The sequence below is a fragment of the Trichosurus vulpecula genome, chromosome 2 (genome assembly GCF_011100635.1).
Source record: "Trichosurus vulpecula isolate mTriVul1 chromosome 2, mTriVul1.pri, whole genome shotgun sequence".
Lineage (NCBI taxonomy): Eukaryota > Metazoa > Chordata > Mammalia > Diprotodontia > Phalangeridae > Trichosurus > Trichosurus vulpecula.
Genome location: NC_050574.1, coordinates 214,532,731 through 214,552,425, shown reverse-complemented (window position 1 = coordinate 214,552,425; position 19,695 = coordinate 214,532,731). Strand labels below are relative to the sequence as shown.

Genomic DNA, 19,695 nt, shown 5'->3' with positions numbered 1-19,695 from the left:
TCAATTTCCAATTCTTTGCCACCACGAAAAGAGCTGCTATAAATATTTTTATATAAAAGTCCTTTTCCTTATTCTTCCAGCTCTCTGGTGTACTGGTATTGCTGGATCAAAGGGTGTGCACAGTTTTATAACCTTTGGGGCATAGTTCCAAATTGTTCGCCAGAACGTTTGAACCAACAGTTTCTTAGTGTACCTATTTTCCTTCATACCCTCCGGCATTTATCATTTCCGATAGGTGTGAGGTGGTACCTCAGAGTTGTTTTAATTTGCATTCCTCCAATCAATAGTGATTTACATTTTTTCACATGATTATAGGTAGCTTTGGATTCTTCTTCTTAAAACAGCCAGTTTAAAAATCTTTGATCATTTACTAATTGGAGAATGACTCTTATTTTTATAATTTTGACCCAGTTCCCTATATAATTTTAAAATGAGGCCTTTATCAGAGGAACTTGCTGTAAAAAGTTTTGAAACTTCTTTGGCCCATTCGCTACCAGAATGAAGATCATTCTAAGCAACCAGACCATCGACATCCCAGAAAATGTTAACATCTCTCTTAAGGGTCAGACAGTTATTGTGAAGGGGCCCAGAGGAATCCTCTGTAGGAATTTCAGTCATATCAATGTTGAGCTCAGTCTTCTTAGAAAGAAGAAAAAAAGACTCCGGGTGGACAAATGGTGGGGAAATTGAAAAGAACTTGGAACTGTGCGCACAATCTGTAGTCACATACAAAACATGATCAAAGGCATTACCCCGGGTTTTCATTACAAGATGAGGTCTGTGTATGCTCACTTCTCTATCAATGTTGTTATTCAAGAGAATGGCTCACTTGTTGAAATAGGGCAGAAATTTCTTGGGTGAAAAATATATCCAAAGAGTGCATGTGAGACCAGATGTTGCTTGTACTGTTTCTCAAGCCCAAAAAGAAGAATTAATTCTTGAAGGAAATTATATTGAACTTGTTTCAAACTCAGCTGCCCTGATCCAACAGGCCACCACAGTCAAAAACAAGGATATCAGAAAATTTTTGTATGGCATCTATGTTTCTGAAAAAGGCATAGTACAAGCTAATGAATAAGTTGGAAAAGATGCCAAAGGCTGTGTCTTGAGGAGTCAATACTTATTCAGATGTCAAAATAAAAATACTTTCTGTCAAAAAAAAGTTTTGAAACTGCTTTTTATTGTCTTATTGTATCTTTTAGAAAAATGTAGTTTCCTTAATTATCTTTTTTAATTGGGTCTCTTTTTGCTTTTGCTGTTTCTGAGATCATGATTGCTACCCCTGCATTTTTACTTCAGCTGAAGCATAACATATTCTGCTTCAGCCCTTTATTTTAACTCTGTGTGATGGTTTCTCTTTGAATGTATCTCTTCTAAACAACATATTGTGGGATTCTAGTTTCGAATCTATTCTGCTGTCCACTTCCATTTTATGGATGAGTTCATCCCATTCATATTCACAGTTTTGATGACTACCTGCATTTCCCTCCCTCCTATTGTCTTCTTTTTATACTTTTCTCACTTTTTATCCTGTCCCTAGTCAAAAGTCTACTGCGCTTCTGACCACTGCCTTTCTTAGTCCTTCCTCCCTTTTGTTATCTCCCCATATGTTTTATAACCTTCCTTTCTTATTTCCCTATTAAGACAGATTTCTATACCCAAATGAGTATGTATAAAATAGTCTTCTCCTTTCGAACCAATTTCAGAGAGGGAGGTTCAAGCATTGCCTGCCACACACTCCCCCATTTTCTCCTTCATTGTAAAAGTTCTTCCTTGCATGCCTCTTTTATGTGAGAAAATTTTCCACATTCTACCTCTCTCTTTCCCCTTCTCCCAATGCATTACTCTTTCTCACCCCTTAATTTTTTTTATCTCATCCCTATATAATTGACTTACATTTGTGACCTGTGTCTACACAGATGCCTTCTAACTGTCCTAATAATGATAAAGTTCTTAGGAGTTACATTTACCATCTTCTTATATAGAAATATAAACAGTTTAACTTTATTGAGTCCCTTATGATTACTCTTTCATGTTTACCATTTTATACTTCTCTTGAGTCTTGTGTTTAAATCAGTGCTGGGATTCAAATGAATTAACAACCAGTTCTCTATGGAACTGAGCCCAGGTGCCACTCCCACCATTGACCTAACAACCAGTTCACAGAACTCAACCTAAAATTAGGCACCGGTTCTATGGAACCAGTGCAAACCGGCTGAATCCCACCACTGGAATGTCAAATTTTCTATTCAGCTCTGGTCTTTTCATCAGGAATATTTGAAAGTCCTCTATTTCATTAAATATCCATTTTTCCCCTGAAGGATTATACTCAGTTTTGCTGGGTTATTCTTAGTTGTAATCCTGTAGCCCTTTTGCCTATCAGAATACCATATTCCAAGACCCCCACTCCTTTAAAATGGAAACTGCTAAATCTTGTGTGATCTTTACTGGTTCCATTATATTTGAATTGTTTCTTTCTGGCTAATTGCAATATTCTCTCCTTGACCCAGGAGCTCTGGAGTTTGGCTATAATATTCCTGGGAGTTTTCCTTTGTGATCCCTTTCAGGAGGTAGTCAGTAGATTCCCTCTATTTCTATTTTATCCTTTTTATCTAAGATACCAGAAGAGTTTCCCTTTATAATTCCTTGAAATATGATGTCTAGGCTCTTTCTTATTATTATTATGGCTTTCAGAAAGTCCAATTATTCTTAAATTATCTCTCCTCAATATATTTTCTAAGTCAGTTATATTTCCAATGATATATTTCACACGTTCTTCTAATTTTTTTCATTGTATTGATTTTGTTTTATTGTTTCTTGATATCTCATGGAATCATTAGTTTCCAGGTGTCCAATTCTAATTTTAAAGGAATTTTTTTTTCTTCAGTGAATCTTCATGCCTCTTTTGCCATTAGACCAATTCTATTTCTTAAGGTGCTATTTTCTTCATTTTTTTGTGCCTCTTTTACCAAGATGTTAATTCTATTTTCATAATTTTTATAACACTTTCATTTCTTTTCCCAGTTTTTCCCTGGACCACTCTTATCTCTTTCTCTAATTCTTTCAGGAATTCTTCTTAGGTTTGGATCCAATTAGCATATTTCTTTGAGGTTTTGCTTGTAGCTGTTTTCACATTGATGTTTTCTTCTGAGTTTATGCCTTGGTCTTCCCAGCCTCTGTCATAGTTTTTTTTATGGTCAAGTTCTTTTTGTTGTTGTTATTGTTGTCTGATCTTTTATCCAACCTGTTTCTTGACTTTGAACTTTATGTTAAAGATGGGCTCTACTCACTTAGGAGTGGGGAGGTTCTATCCTGAGCTTCAGGTTTTTTTTAGTGCTGTTTTCAGAAGTAGGTTTATGGGTCTGCAAGTTCTCAGTGCATCCACGTTGATGTGATCCAAGGATAGGGGTGGGCACTGCTCTCCTGGTCTACTCTCTTGTCTTTACCTGGGAGGGGTCCTAATCCCCTGCTGCTGCAAGCACTAATATTCCTCTAGGCCCTGGAACTGTGACTCAGTCCCCTGTTATCCTGCAGCAACAATCACTAGTGCTCTTCTTAGCCTTGGAACTACAGCCAGAGCCCCTGCTCCCTTATGACTGAAGAGAAGCACTCCTCTCTGCTCTGGATCTGTGGCTCAGAACTGCTTATAAGCAATAACATTGCTATTCCGCACCAAGTCCTGCACCTAGTGCCAGCAAAGAGTCCCCTGTAATCTCTTTGTGACCAGTTGTCCAACCTCCCCTTACTGTGTCTAGGCTGATAGCTCCCAAAGCTGCTGCTGCTGCCTCCAAGGTCCATCACTGGTGCTTTTGCCACACTCTGGGCTAACTCCCACCCCAGTATCACCAACCTCTCATGCTGACCTGCTACATTGTTTTAGGGTGGAAAAATAACTTATTCTGTTCTCTTATTGACTTTGTCTCTCCAAAATTCTATTTGAGACTCGATTTTAAAATTGTTTGGAAGAGAATGTTGGAAGAGTTCTACTATATATCTTTAAGGCAGGGATAAGGCCCCTTCTTTTTTCTATTGAGGAGCCAGAGCATAAGAGTTGAGCTAAAACTGACTGATATACAACATTTGTATTAAACAAGAATCTTCACAAGAATCTTTTGAGGATGAAAGGCAAGGCTTTGCTGGGATTAGTGCTGGTGAGTTGGAGAACAGACTGGTTTCATCAGAGAGTTTACTGAAGTAGATGGACCTTTCCCTGCAATTTAAGAAAGAGAGGAAAGTCATTTGGTGGGACAGGAAGGAAGGGCAGTAAGCCTAAGGTAAGATCTCATCTCATAAGCAGAGAATGAAGTTCTTAATGTGAAGGTGATTAAGAGGGCAGGCTTGATTGAAATACAAGATTTAAAATAACAATATTAGTATTAGGAAGGCAGGGTGACACAAAGTGAATAGACTTTAGGTTTCAGAGTCAAATCCTATCTCTGATATCTCCTAGATGTCTGACTCTGGGTGAGCAACTGTCCCCAAACAAATCTCTAAGACTATATAATATAGGAATTGGCAGATCTACATCAGAGGGGAAAGTTCCCACACTGAAAGTACTCTACATTGATAAAATCACTGGTCCAGATCCTCTCACCCTACTGAAAAAACAGCCCACAGTGCTAGTAATAGCTCACATTTATATAATGTTTTGTGGTTTAGAAAGTGGGTTTTTTTGCATTACGCTGCTGGGGTAGAAGTTGACATATAACAAGGGATGACAGCAAACGTATGTCTCTGAGCTATGTAGTAGAGCTTTGAAAGCAACTGTTCTATATTTGTATTTGATTTATAATCATTGTCATATAGTTTAGTTCATAAGTATAACCTCCCCCCCAGATTAGTGTCTAATTATTCCATGTATTTTAGCCTTCTCTGCCCAAACTTGTTCTAAATTTCCTTTGGGGAAAAGATTATCGCTTCCACACATGCTCAGCAGCAGTAAGCATATAGAGTAAGCATGCAAAAAATAAATATGTAGATAGCTATTGATTAATCAATGGTGAATAGTTTATATTTTACCATAGCTGATAACAGAAAACTACTGGCAGAATTTAGGGTCAAAATATTTTCATATCGGTTATCCAACCTGATCATCACAATAGCCCTGTGAGTTAGGGAATTCAGAAAATGATCATCCATATTTTACAGATGAGAAGACTGAGGCATATTGGAGGTAAGTAATTTGTCCACAGTCAAATGACTAGGAAGTGACAGAGCCAAGACAGAACCCAAGTCTTCTAGTGCATTGATCTTGAATTGATTTGAAGACGAGGAAAGAGCAGGGGTTGGAAATTGACTTCATTCACTTAGGGAATACAGGAGAAAAATTTAACAGGCATAAAAGATTTAAAGTATTTAATTGAGTAACCTCAGTTCCAAAACTAGAATTTAGTAGCAGGCAAAGTTGAAGTAGGCTGGGGCCATACCTGTCCTGATGAAGGAATTAGATAATCTTAACTTCTTTTCCTCAAAAAAAGGTGGAAAATGTGTGTAGCAGTGATGGTTTATTCAATCACTCCTGTTTGTTCCTAACCCGACTACTACCTCATGGCTCAAATGTGTTTCCTGACATATATATTCCTTCTCCACTCTTGTAAGTAATAATAAAGGATCTGTTATTCTCTTTTCCTTGTGCTAGCTCTGAGCTCCCCACCAAAGACAGAGCTTCTGGCCAAACACATCAGTATGAGATCTATATCTCTTCTCTGGGGACATTTTCACTCAGTTTCCTCCTTCAAACTAAGTATACCCAGACTAGCAAAGCCCTATGGCTAATGCTGTTTATAAAGACAAAGTAAATGTCTGAATTAAAGAAAAGCAAACAGACTTTCACTGTACACAGAAGGAAAGGTTTCAGGCTTTCATGAGGGTGAACAACAGAAGAAGGGAGATACATGATTGCCTCCTAGGTGTCTGTAGAATAGGGTTTCATCAAAAAAATAAAAAGCATCCTTCCCTACTTTCCTTGTTCCTGATTGGCCCAAGCAACCTTGATCCCTGAGTCCTGTTCTATCTATCTGTGGCAATTGCTTCCTCCTTTGTCATCCATCTCAGTCCATCCTTTTGGGTTCTTTCAAGGGACTAACCCATACCTCATAAAAGGATCATCTGGTGATTTTTAAAATTAGTTTAAGATCTTTTTTTAAGACTCTTCTGTATTGTTATGTCCTAGGCTTTAAAGAACCACTCCCTTACATTAAGAAGGAAGGAAACAAGCATTTATTAAGTACTTAAGGCACTGTGTTAAGCATTTAGTGAGTATTGACTCTTCTTGAATCCTTAACCCTATCATAGCTTCTAATATCTCCTTTAAAATAATAATAATAACTTTGAAAAATCTCTACATAAAATGGAGACCATTAAAGTTTCCTAGTCTTCAATGACTAAAATTTGCTATTAAAATATAAATTCTAAAAAGCTGTTAATGAAAATATGAATTCTGAAAAAGATATTTTTCTGCTTGAATTTTTAAAGTCCTAGGACCAAACGGTAGGAGCTAAAATAAAATGGAAATGGACCTTACAGGAAAGATTGAAATGATTGTTTTGGTTTTGTTTTTTAATGTGGGAAAAAGAACTGTTCCTGTTCACTGTGAATGAAGAAAAAAGTAGGTAGGAGGTACATTTGATAACATTTTCCGATAGAAAAAAAATGTTGCCAGAAAAACCTAGGACTTATAGATGAAAAGATAAGGAAAATAAAGTCTTTTATTAAGAGAACAACAGGAAATTTTCCAGATATTTTTCATCCATGTGGCCATAGAAACACTAAGTAGTTTAGAAATATACCATATAGGTGCTACTATATTTATCAGTGAACAACATTGTGAAGAAAAATAAAAATGGGGACATTCTTGGTCAAGACTTGCTGATTTTCATCAGATAAAGACAATGAAAATATAGTGACAATAACAATAACCCACATTGAGGTAGCATTTAAAGATCACCATAGACACAGTTATCCAAAAAGAATTAGTAGAAATGGTGATTCAGATGTTCAGAGCAAAGGCAGCCATTCTCCGTCTGTGTGGGTGAGTGGGAAATCAGAACAAAAATTCTCAAAACTTAAAGACCAAAAATGAGTGCAGAGCCACAGAATATCAGTATAATTGAGAACTCAGAGCATCCCACACTGACCTGGAATAGACAATGATTATACAGCTGCCCAGGAAAAGGGACCAGAAGAAGTGAAATAATTCTAGTGGGCTGGTTTCTTTAAATCCGAAGGCACTATTTTGAGTGTAAAGCCCTTCCTCCACCATGTAGCTTCTGAATGCAATGTGTTAACTATGGCTCTTCTGGGAGGAAACCAGGATGCATATATTCTGAACAACTATTTTAGTCTCATTTACCTAATACTTTGTTTCTTTCCTTTCGTCTAGCAATAATTTGAAGGAAAAATATAATCTGAAAGAAAGGTAGTCAAATGTATTTCTTTTTAAAAAATTGAAGATCATTTCACAGCATTGTTTGATGTAGCTCTCAAAAACATTTCTTTCATCCAACAAACTTCTTTTTCACTCTGCTAGATACAATGATACGTAACATTTATGGTCACTGCCCTATCATCAGAAACTTCAGAAATTAAAATATCAGGGAAAATAAAAGTACCTTTCACATTCTATTTGGTTCCCAGAATATTTTGTTTTGGTCTTAAGTGATTATTATTAGATGTTAAAATTAATCCTAGGCCTTGGTGGAATTTATCCATTATAAAAAAAAAAAAACTCTCCTCCACTTTGCCAAAACAAGTAAATGAATGACCTTGAGGATACGTGATATATATTTAACTCAAGGAAGATTTTGGGATCGAATTCTCAGTCGATTGAACTGATCAACTGAGTTCTCAAATGACTGAGTCATTCATTGATACTGCCCAATACAATACGAGGCAATACTAAATATGTAAACTGAAGGATATAGTTGTACTTTTTGGTTTTATTCATTGTTCCTTCCTTCTTTTCCATTCACTTCCATCCCCTCCCCTGAGAAATTTCTCTGACTTTGATTGGAGATCCAAGCACTGGAAATTCTTAAGAGTTTCACACAGAAGAAGGTTAAGGAAATGATTAATCACCCTGTTCTCTGGTGTGGAAATAATTGTGGCTTTTGGCTTAGCCTCTTGGCTCTCAGGACTTGTGTTTGGGGATGGTAAGTTCACCTTCTGAAATTCTCACTAGGGCAGTTGACCAATCCGTGCGTGTGTTTTAATTCTCTTTTTTTTCTCCCAAACCCTACCTTTCCTTTCCTCTCTTTCTCTGTGGAATTGCCAGGGGCCTGAAAAGAAGTCCAAATGGGGAGGGGAAAACCAGGAGAAGGTTGAAAAGTAATGAAAATGCCTATTCAGCATTTTTGTGTCTAAAGAGATGTACTTAAAAGTTTCATAACTGTATTGTAGGTTGATAACTGATATATCATAATTCTCCCTTGGAAATTAAGGTCTCTCTCAGTTTGGAAAAAAAAACTGCTAGAAATATAGAAATAATTCCTCTCAATTAAAGCAACATGCACTCCTTGGTATACACTGGATAAATGAATGTGATACTGACTTTATTTTGTTGAAAAAAGGAAACAGTAATTTTAGTGTTTTTTCAGAAAAATACATAAATTTAAATTCAATAAATCAATCAGATCTTGGCAATGTCTTTGCCACCCCAGAAACTTAGCTGGAATTTAGAAGGAGTTATTCTATAGAACTAATTAGTATGGGAACTTCAGCAAATTTGTAGAAAAAAATTCTAGAAAGGTCAAGATACCCTGACAGAAGCACTTAAAGAGTAAAAGATAAAGATGAATTTTCAATGTAAAATAAATTTGATTCCCTAGAGAACAAACTTTAAGGCAAACATTAAGGTCATAGAACCACAAAATGCTAGAATTGGAAAGGATGTGAGAGATCGGCTCATCCAAATGAAAAATGAAAAGGAAGGAAAAATGGCAATGAAAAAGCACCTAACGTTGTTAGTAAGTCAGAAAGAAATTCAACATAGCCAGTAACTGGTGTGTGGTCACTGAATACCACCTCAATGAAAACTGGACGAATTAAAGTCAATAAAAATGATTGGGCTTTTCTGTAAATTTGGAGAGCCAATTGACAGTAGACCTTTTCAAATGATAAGCTAATGTACTCTTTCCTGTCTGTGAGTGAGTACAGAAAGTGAATTCATGGGATATTATTCCACAATTTTCTTTTCAATAATTATTTTAAAGGATATACTGTTTAAAAATATTGAGCCCTACAAAGCAAATGTGAAAAGGCAAAAGCTTACTCTGGAAATAGAATCACTTGAATTCATTTTTGGCTCACCTGCATTGGTAGGCATTGCTATAGCAACAGAAAAAATATCTGAAACTGTCAGGGAAAAAAAATAGATGAGAAACAACACTAGACCACAGAGAATCATAGAAAGAATGTCACAAAAGATAGAAAGGGGAAAAAGTCAAGCCCAACAGTGAATAGGAAAACAGGAAAGAGGAAAAATGAAGAAGTCGAGGGGTTGAAACAAAATGAAAGAATAAAAGAAAAATGTCTCCTTCAAAATTCCATCCTTTGTGCATTATCAATTAAAACAGGTAATGTAAACAAATGCTTTTAACTCATGAATCCTTGGAGGCCTGTTTTAAAATTATTCTCATGAGTCCTACAAGGGAAAGAATAGTTCTCCTTACCCATCATGCAAGGCTGCTTTGCCCACACAACTTTGTACACAGCTGCAGGTCTGTTGGGCAGAGAGGGCCATTATAGAGTCAGAAAAGCTAAGGTTTGGTACCATTGGAATGAAGATTCCATTACTCACTGAGCAGCCTTTACCTTATTCCCCAGAAAAACATGGGGAAAACAATGGATATGGAATCAGAGGACCCAGCTTTGAATCCTAACTCAGTCAGTACCTAGGAGGCAGTCTCCTAAACTATCTGATCTTCATCTATTAAAAAAGAGGTTGGACTAGAAGACCTCTAAGGTTTTTTCCCAACTCTAAATCGGGGAACCTTGAAAAGAATTGCCACTCCAACACTGGAGATATTTCACCAAGCTTTTCATCCAAGCCATTATATTGGCTATGCAACCTTCAAGATAAGAAGGCAAAAAGCCAACTCAGTAGATGAACTCTAGCAGAAATATATATATATATATATATATATATATATATATATATATATATATATAGATATATATATATATATATATATATATATATATATAAAATGATTCTGGTGCCACCAAAAGGCAGGAAGAAAAATGTCTTCATATCATTTTTGAGACAAATTTGGCAACAGAGCTCCTTAAATATGCAATAGGAGTACAGCCCCAATCCTCATTCTTACTGACTATTGTTTCTATTTGAAGGAGTACAAGTGTTATTGGTGACTTCTAAGTATTGTATTCCAAAGTAAAAATTGGTGTTACTCTCCCCCACCCCTCTTAGTTATAGCCCTGGCTCTAGAGACTAAAGAACCTCTAGACCTAATGATAATTAGCCAGAGTACAAATCACTGACTTTGAAAAATGGAAATTAGGAAAGTACTTCATTTTAAATATTCTTTTCCTTCCTCTTAGTCCTTCTATCTATCAGATGACTGTTAAAAGCATGAAAGTCCCAATAATATCATCATGTGGCATTCCATCAATCAATAAGCATTTATTGTCTATTATATGCCAAGAAATAGGCAATATGGTATAATGGATAGAGATGTGGCATAGAAGCCGGGAAGTTGTGGGTTCAAGTCTTGTCCCTGACTGTTAGTTACCCTGGAAAAGTTATTTAACATCTCCATGTTCTAGTCAGGTCTCTAAGACTATAATTTGTAAAGAATATGCTGAACTTTAATGGAAGAGGAAGTTTTCTCAATCAGGAATTCCCTACACTAATGAAATCCCTTGCCAGATGGAGTGCTAAACCCTGGGGATATGAAGACAAAAATTGAAATGGCCCTGCCCTGAAGAAGATTATGTCATTGGGGGATGGGTGCAGAATTTGTACATGTAAGAAGTAGATACAGAAACTAGATCAAAGGAACACAAGGTAGTTTGGGAAGAAAGAGCTACAACAACTGGAGTCATCAGGAAAGACTTTATGGAGCAGATGGCTCTTATGCTGAGTCTTGAAGGAAACCAAGAAGTAGAGATAAGGAAAGAAGGGCTCCCAGGCATGGGGGACAGCCAGTATAATGGTGAGGAGATGGTGTGTCTTGTGTGAGGAACAGCAAGTTGGAGTATGTATGGACACTTAGCACAGTGTCAGGACACATAGTAGGCACTTAATAAATGTTTAATTGATGGATGGATTGATTGGACAGTAGAGTGCAGGGGAAGTGTAATGTTGAAGATAACTGAAGAATAGGAAAGGGCTGGGTCAAATAGAGATTTAATACCAAACAACTCAACCAACTGAGAAGAAATAAACTTATTTCCTTTAAATTGAATTACTCAAAAAGAGGTTTAAAACATATTCTTTACTTGTTTTTCAGCTTGTTTGGATCTTAGACAATTTTGATTCATTGCTCTACATCTTCAGGCAGTTGGATTCCCCACCTGGGTCAGCCAGCAGGCATATACTTCAAAATAAAATGGTTCCCTGAAAATGTAACTATGAAATTAAAATATTTTCCATATTAACCACTAAGAAAACCATTCATCCCTTAGTGTCTCCTAGAAAAAGACAAATATTTCTGGTCTGTGAAAAGGAAAACATAAATGGGTACTGATAGCTACTAATTCTGCAACCTATTACTCATAATGCCTTTTGAAATTAGTTTATATATTTAATATTCACAAGCAAAGTTCATATTCAGTTCAAAGCTTGCTTTAAAGATTTCTACTATAATCAGTAAATAAGAACATAATTTTATTGAGAAAAGCCAACAAAAATGTCTTAATTCAGCAGCATTATGGATACTTTTTCATCATATCCATCATATGATACACCTACTGAAATTTCACTAATATGCTAGTGAGTTTTTCCACGCCAGACATTCTGATTCATTCTGTATATCCAGGCCCCTGCCAAATCAATTACAGCACAAACAGATGGACAGACCAGCCAATCACAGATCTTTGACATGATTGTAAGACACCTGAGCCCTGAGGCCCATGAGATGATATAGTGTTTAATGCAGTCAGTGTACTTAGGTACTGAGGGAATTTGGCTTCATGTGTCATATTCCTCCAGGGTAAATTTGAACAAAGATGTGAGAAATATTTACATTTCCCCATAGACATAGTGTAAGTAATATGACTCAGTATCCTGTGCCCATGACTAAGACTGAATGAATGAATTTGTTTGTGTCTTTTTTATTTGATTTCTTTTTCCTTTCTTTTTCTTTCTCTTCTTGCAATAAATATTTCTTCAGTGTTTAATTCATTAATTTTCTACTAGGAATGAACTTTTTAGAAATTATCTTTCATATTTCAATGAATTCATGATGTCACTAGTACAGCACTTCCTTCTACTTTTAAAGGTCACAAACCCATCCATTTCTCCTCATCCTGTGTGGAGAATCCTATCTGTAAATTCTCCGCATAGGATCTACTCAATACATTAACAGCCTTCTCCTAGTTCTTTTCATAATTCATGGTTACCATATACACTTGAGTATCTATCTGTTGGTGTCCTTCAATTTCCATACAAGATTTTCCTACTTCTTTTTTCAATCATAAATGTCCCTGATGATGTCCTTGATGCAATTTCTCTTTGAAAACTCCCTTGCTGGTAAGTCACTCACACCCTCATTGTGTCATCCACAATTCTAATTTTTCTAAGATCATGTATGTATCCCCACATTTGGAATTATTACCAAATATGCTTTTGAAAAAAAAAAACTTTTCAACCAGGACACAGCTTGGAATCACTAAAAGTGCCATATGATTTACAAATGTGATCTAATCTAATTCTCTTATTTTATGTTATAGCTCCAACTCATTGTGCCTTAATAAGGCCTTTCCATGATAAATATACTGACAACTAAATCAATGGATAGCCTGTCAAACTGTATGTCATAATTGAGTTGTCATAATTCTTCTTCTACCTGGTTTTTCCAGTGTGGTAGATGTCTTGAGTAACCACAGATGTCACTGAAATGCTCTCTAATATCCTAGGGCTCAATTCAATCAGAACAGCATTATTTGCAAGTAGGAGTATCTGCCCTCAAGGCATCTTTCCTGCAAGGTCACACAAGAATCACTCCATTAAAAAAAATCATGGCTTGATTCTTGTGGCACAGTAATTTAAAAACACAAATACAGACATTCCCTATTCCATCCTCAGGAATGAACAGTCCATTGTAAGAATGAAAAGTAGTTAAGCACAAATAACAAAGATAGTGACTGAGTTTGACAATAAATACAATATGATGCTGTGTTTTTCTTTCCAATAGTGGTGCCTAGGTGGCACAGTGCCGGACCTGGAGCCAGAGAGACTCATCTCCCTGAGTTCAAATCTGTCCTCAGACATTTACTAGCTGTGTGGCCCTGGGCAAGTCACTTACCACTCTTTGCCTCAGTTCCTCATCTGTAAAATGAGCTGGAGAAGGAAATGGCAAACCACTCCAATATCTTTGCCAAGAAAACCCCAAATGGGATCACCAAGATTTAGACATGATCGAACAACAACTTTGTGTTCAAAGGCACAAGAATCTATTCCATCAATTTTCAGGGACCATTGTTGGTTTTTCAGTTACTCAGACTGCTGTGAATATTTTGGTGTATATTGGACCTTTCTTTGTTTAATCTTCCTGGGCTATGTGCCCACAATATGATCCCTGGGTCAAAAGAAGTGAATGTTTAGTCACTTTTTTCACATAATTACAAGAATTTTTTAGAAAAGTTGGAAACTATAATTGTCTGTACTTTGTTAGATGTAGTGAGGAAAAGAGAATAAGGAAAGGAATGAAGCTTACCTAGCAAAACCAGAAAAGTCATCCAGTTTCATCTATTGAAATTACTTTGGGTTTGGTGTTTATATAATATATAGAAATATATTTATAATATATAAATAATATATTTAATATAAAGAAAAGTATACTTGTCACCTCCCTGCCCCAAAATATTCTACATATATACATTATGCAGGTTAAACAAAATATTATTACATAGTAAACTTGCAAACATGAAAGTCATAAATACTGATAAAATAATGGATGCAGAGATAATTGAGGATTAAACTTGGCTATTCACAAGAGAATAGTCATTAAAACTTACACATAATGATGGGGCTGTTCACCTTCTACAACCTTGAGAGCTGAGAGCAGTTTCCAGATCTTATGACTGAACATGTGCCTCATAACAATCATTAGTCACCAACCCGGCTTCATGTTCCCGGCTCTCAGGCACACAGGTCGCCTTGCACGCCACAATAATTCCAAATCTTGTTGTGTTTCCCTTCATCATGCTAACTATGCCCATTCTGAGGTACCATTATTCCCAGTGGGGTCTTCACAGAGGCATCTTCAATTTAGGAGACTATGTTGTTGTGTTTTTTTTTAATGAGACCTTTTTATGTGAGTTATAAATATTATAAAATGTTGGGTCTATATAGGATTTTTCATCCAGATATTTCAAACCATTATGTAAGAGTCTTCTGGATCTAAACAGTAAGATCTCCATTATAAAACTAGCTTAATTTTGGTAATATTTTTTTCAAGGTTTTCTCACCATCTTTACCTTTGCAATTGAAGCTTGAAATTTGACATTCAGAATTTCATTTTGCTGCAAATTTGTTATTTGAAAATTTTGTTATTTGAAAGCCTTACAGGCATATCTTATCTGCCCAGATTAGGTAATCGATTTTGTTGTTGGTTCATTTCAATTGTAAACGACTTTTCATGACCCCATTTGGGGCCTTTTCGGTGGAGATACTGTAGTGGTTTGCCATTTCTTTCTCCAGCTCATTTCTACAGAGATGGAAAATGAAGCAAACAGGATTAAGTGACTTGCCCAGGGTCACACAGCTAGTACGAGTATGAGGCCACATTTGAACTAAGGAAGTCTTCCTGACTCCAGGCCCAGCTCTCTATCTACTGAGCCACCTAGCTTCTAGGAAATGGAGACCAGTCTATGAATTCAAGTCTCCTAAATGCAGATTTAACCCTTAAGTTATTATTACTTGATCCTCATCTTGCCCGTATATATAGTATATGCATGCATAGAAAAAGTTCCGCAAAAAAAGGCATTTATTTTGATACTTTCAAACTATACATGAGGAACCTGAGGCAGATTTATATTTTGTTTGACAGTATTAATAACACATTGCATGGAGATTAGTGGATAAAGCAAGCATTGGACTTGGAGTCATAAATACCAGAATCCAAAGCCTTCCTCAAACACTCACTTACTGTGTGGCCCTGAGCAAGTCACTGAACATCCCTCAGTCTCAGTTTCTTTATCACTAAAATGGGATATAACTGTACCTATCTCACATGATTGTTTTGATAATCAAATTAGATAACACATGTAAAGTGCTTTGCAAACCTTAAAGTGCAATATAAATGTCAGCTATTATTGTCAGTATCATCTTCAAAACCAAATTGCAACAATACACAATCTCTCTGTAGTATACATGTGTTCTACAGGGATATGTAAGAAACTCATCTCTTCATTTAGAAGAAATTATTTGATTTCATAATTAATCTGGTCTTGCTGAACTGGCATGTACCTGAGACCAAATGGTGATGGCTGATTCTTGCCTCACTTCATTCTTTTGTCCTCTCATACCTCCCCCTGCCCCATAATGTCCCAGGCTATTCATCAGTTGCTATCCTAAGCCTTTTTGACTCTCAGTATGTTTAATATTGGATCAGTTGCTATGCCTTGTCACACTAGCTCCTAGAGACAACATGATGTAGGAGAATGAGGTCTAGTTCTGGAGCCAGAGGACCTAGGTACAAAAGTCACCTGTGGCACCCATTGACTATGTGTCCTTGGGAAAGGTACTGAAACCCAACTTCCTCATTTATAGTTAAACTATATAGACTCTGAAATCCCTTCTAGCTCTAAGATCTGGGGTGATAAGCAATCAATCAAACAGACAATAAACATTGATTAAGCCCTCTCTTTGTATCAAGCAGTGTCCTGGGCATTGGAGATACAAAGACAAAAGCAAGATATTCCCTGCCTTCCTGGAGTTTACGTTCTCTTTAGGGACACATGTATACAAATAAGAAATATATAAGATAAGAATAATAGCTAATAATGATCACTTTTGTGTAGTAATTATTATGTGCCAGATACTGTGCTAAGCACTTTACAATACCATCTCATTTGATTCTCACAACAGCCCCGGAAGGTAGGTGCTCTTCTTGTACCCATTTTAAGATCGTGAAATTGGCTAAGATATAGAAAATAAATATACAGTGTTTAATCTCAAAGAGGCATCAAAAATCAGGAAATGTCACTTGAAGAACCTGGAACTTGATCCTTGAAGGGAACCAGAGATTCCAAAAGGTGGAGGTCAGAAGGGAGAACATTCTGGGAATGAGGGAACACCTGTGCAAAGGAACAGGGGCTGTATATAGGGAATAGCAAGGAGGCCAATTTGTCTGGAGTATTAGGAGGTTGGGGCATCAGTAAAGACAAGTGGATGAGTTGGAATAGTATTGAGGAAATGGAGTCGATGATACTTGGCAATTCATTCCATATAGGAGTTAAAAGATGAGAATGAATTTAAGGTCCCTAAGCAAGCAGCTACAGCTGGTAAGGGTTATCATCTAAGACAGTATGAAGATGGATCCCAACTGAGCTTGAATGAATCGTCGGACCTGGTTTCAAATACCACCTCTGACAGTTATTATTTGTGTGAACTTGTGCAACCTCCTTACCTGCATTTTCTCATCTGTAAAACGAGGGGTTGGACTAGGTGGCCTTTGACCTCCCTTCCAGCTCTAAACAGATGATCTCATGATCTATGATTCTATGAGACAGTCAGGATTAGAAACAAGATATGAAGAACTGACCAACTGATATCGCACAGGAGATAAGGTCTGGGTAAAATACCAAGATTAGGAACAGGATACACAGGATTAACTAACCCAAAATCTGGGTCCTAAGACATATCAGGGGCAGCTAGGTGGCACAGTAGATAGAATGCCAGGCCTAAAGTCAGGAAGAGTCAACTTCTTGAGTTCAAATCTGTCCTCAGACATTGACTAGCTGTGTGACCCTGGGCAAGTCACTTAACCCTGTTCGCCTTAGTTCCTCACCTGTCAAATGAACTGGAGAAGGAAATGGCCAACCACTCCAGTATGTTTGCCAAGAACACCCCCAAATGGGGTCACAAAGAGTAAGACATGACTGAAATGACTAAACACAGACATATCAGAGATCACATTGGCCAAGGTGAGTGGCAAGAAAAGCCAGAGATATAACTTATGCAAAACAAATATAGACCAACATTTTGGGGAAAGCATACTGCCTCCTCATGGTGACAGCCATCCTGAGCCTTACCTCCCACTCCCAACCAATTGTTCAGCTAACATTTTTAAAGTGCTCTCTATGTGCTGTGCTAATTTTTGGAGATAAAAAGAAAAGCGAAAAAGGGATGTCCACTTACAAGGAAGTCATGTACATGTAATACATGCACGGCATAAATGAGAAGTAATCTGAAAGGAAAGGCACTACAGGAGAGGGGAGGGGGATGGGAAGTAGGGACCAGGAAAGTCCTTCTTCAGAAGCAGAATTTTAACTGAGTCTTTAAAGAAGCCAGGGAAGCCATGAGGCAGAAGTGAGGAGGGAGAATATTCTCATTACGAAAGATAACCAGTGGAAAAGCACAATCTAGAAATGGAGTATCATGTATAAGGAACAGAAAGAAGGCCAGTATTACTGGATCATAGAACACATGGAAGCAATCAAAGGTAGGGAAGGGAACCATCAAGCAAAGGAAAGGGGTGAGATGAAAAACCTTTGCTTTAGGAATGTCATTTTGGCAACTGAGCAGAGGCAGGATTGGATCCTGAGATAAGCAGCTTCCAAGTGAATGCTTCAGGAGGCCAGATAGTCCTGCTACACTGGAGAACTCAAATCACTCTATGCTTTAGTGTCCATCTTCTTCCAATCTCATGTGGAGAGAGAGTCATGTTCTTTCTATTTCTGTGATTGTGGTCCCTGGGTACCACGGAAGTTGAAGGTGATTTTCTTTTGAGGCTTGAGTTATAAATATGTAAATATGATTTCTTATTCTTTAAAAGCATCCTGGCTGTGGATTACCTAGTACAAACAAACATCTGCTTACAGAATCAATTTCTATATTCAGATTAAGGGACACTGAGTTCATTTTCTCCCTTTCTAGATGTTATAAGAACAATCGAGTTTTTCTTTTCCTATAAAATTGTATCTGTCAAACACACACGCAAAATGAGCTTACTAGATGTGGCATTTTCTGTGGGTGCTCCATTTATCTATAATGATATCATAAGTGTGTTTACTATTTCAAAGTCAAGTACTGTTTGCTTTTATATCAAGTGTTGCTAAGTATACACATCTTAAGCTAGAACAGAGATGGGGGGAGTATCTATCTGCATGTTTGTTCTCTGAGAAGAAGAAAAAGCATGACTAAACAATCACCTAATGAAATTGTGATTATAGCTTAGAGTGGTAATTTTTTTTCCTAATATAAACTTTGAAAAACCTTTCATTTTGAAGCCATTATATATGATAGGTGCTCAATAAATGCTTGCTGAATTTCAGAATGAAAATTTCATTAACTTAAAAAATGATAGTTTTTAAAGTGTCTCCATGAATAGCTTATGGAAAACAACACACTGTTCCACATAGTGGTATTAAACAAATACAAGTGTGAAAGTGACTCTCTTATATACAAGTACTTCAGAAAAGGATCCAGAAGCCTTAGTGAACCACATACTGAATTCAACAAAATATTTCTTACCTTCCTACCCCACCCCTCACCCACTGCCTCACTAAGTTCTGATTATATAAGGGTGAATTAAAAAGAATATAACAAGAATGACATCATTATTTGATAGAAAGCCCAAGATTTAAGTCTGAGCTGAACTACTCTGTGAGGGTATGTGTAGTAGAAACAGTGGTAGATTTGGAGGCAGGAGAGATTTGAATTTAAATCTTGCCTCTGACACTAATTATGTGGCCATAGGCAAGTCACTTAATATCTCCATGCTGGTTTCCTCAGCTGAAAAAATGAGAAACTAATGATAATGGCTAAATATTTATCTCACACGTATTTGTGATTGTGAAGATCAAATGACATATGCATATATATCATTCTAACAAAGCATAAATATCAATTATTATCATGCACCTCTCTTGGCTCTAGTTTCTTCATCTCTAACATGAAGGCGTTATCTTAGACATCTCTATGTTCTTTCCAAGATCTAAATCTATGTTCTGATAGTTATAACCTATAAAAGTAGAGAAGTAATCCTTTAACTTTGCTTATCATTTGCTAAGTCCACATTATATAATAAATCACTTTATATAATAAATGTGTTCCAAAAAGTTATTATGAATCATATTTTTGAAAGTTGAATTTATCTGTAACTATTCTATGGAATCTTACCATTTAATAATATTGTAGTATTATATTTATTACATTATTTATCACTTTTAAAGTTATAATAATAATAAATCACCTAATTTATTTGATGCCAAATATAATTTGCATATATTAATTTTCTTTAAAATAAATAATATATTCTTGGTTTACTTTCTCATTTTGAGAAACATTAA

At 36.5% G+C, this 19,695-nt stretch overlaps 1 pseudogene; it reads left to right on the top strand.

Annotated features, from left to right (window-relative positions):
• Positions 1 to 498: 498 nt before the first annotated feature.
• On the top strand, positions 499 to 1,078 carry LOC118838762 (annotated as a pseudogene).
• Positions 1,079 to 19,695: the final 18,617 nt, after the last annotated feature.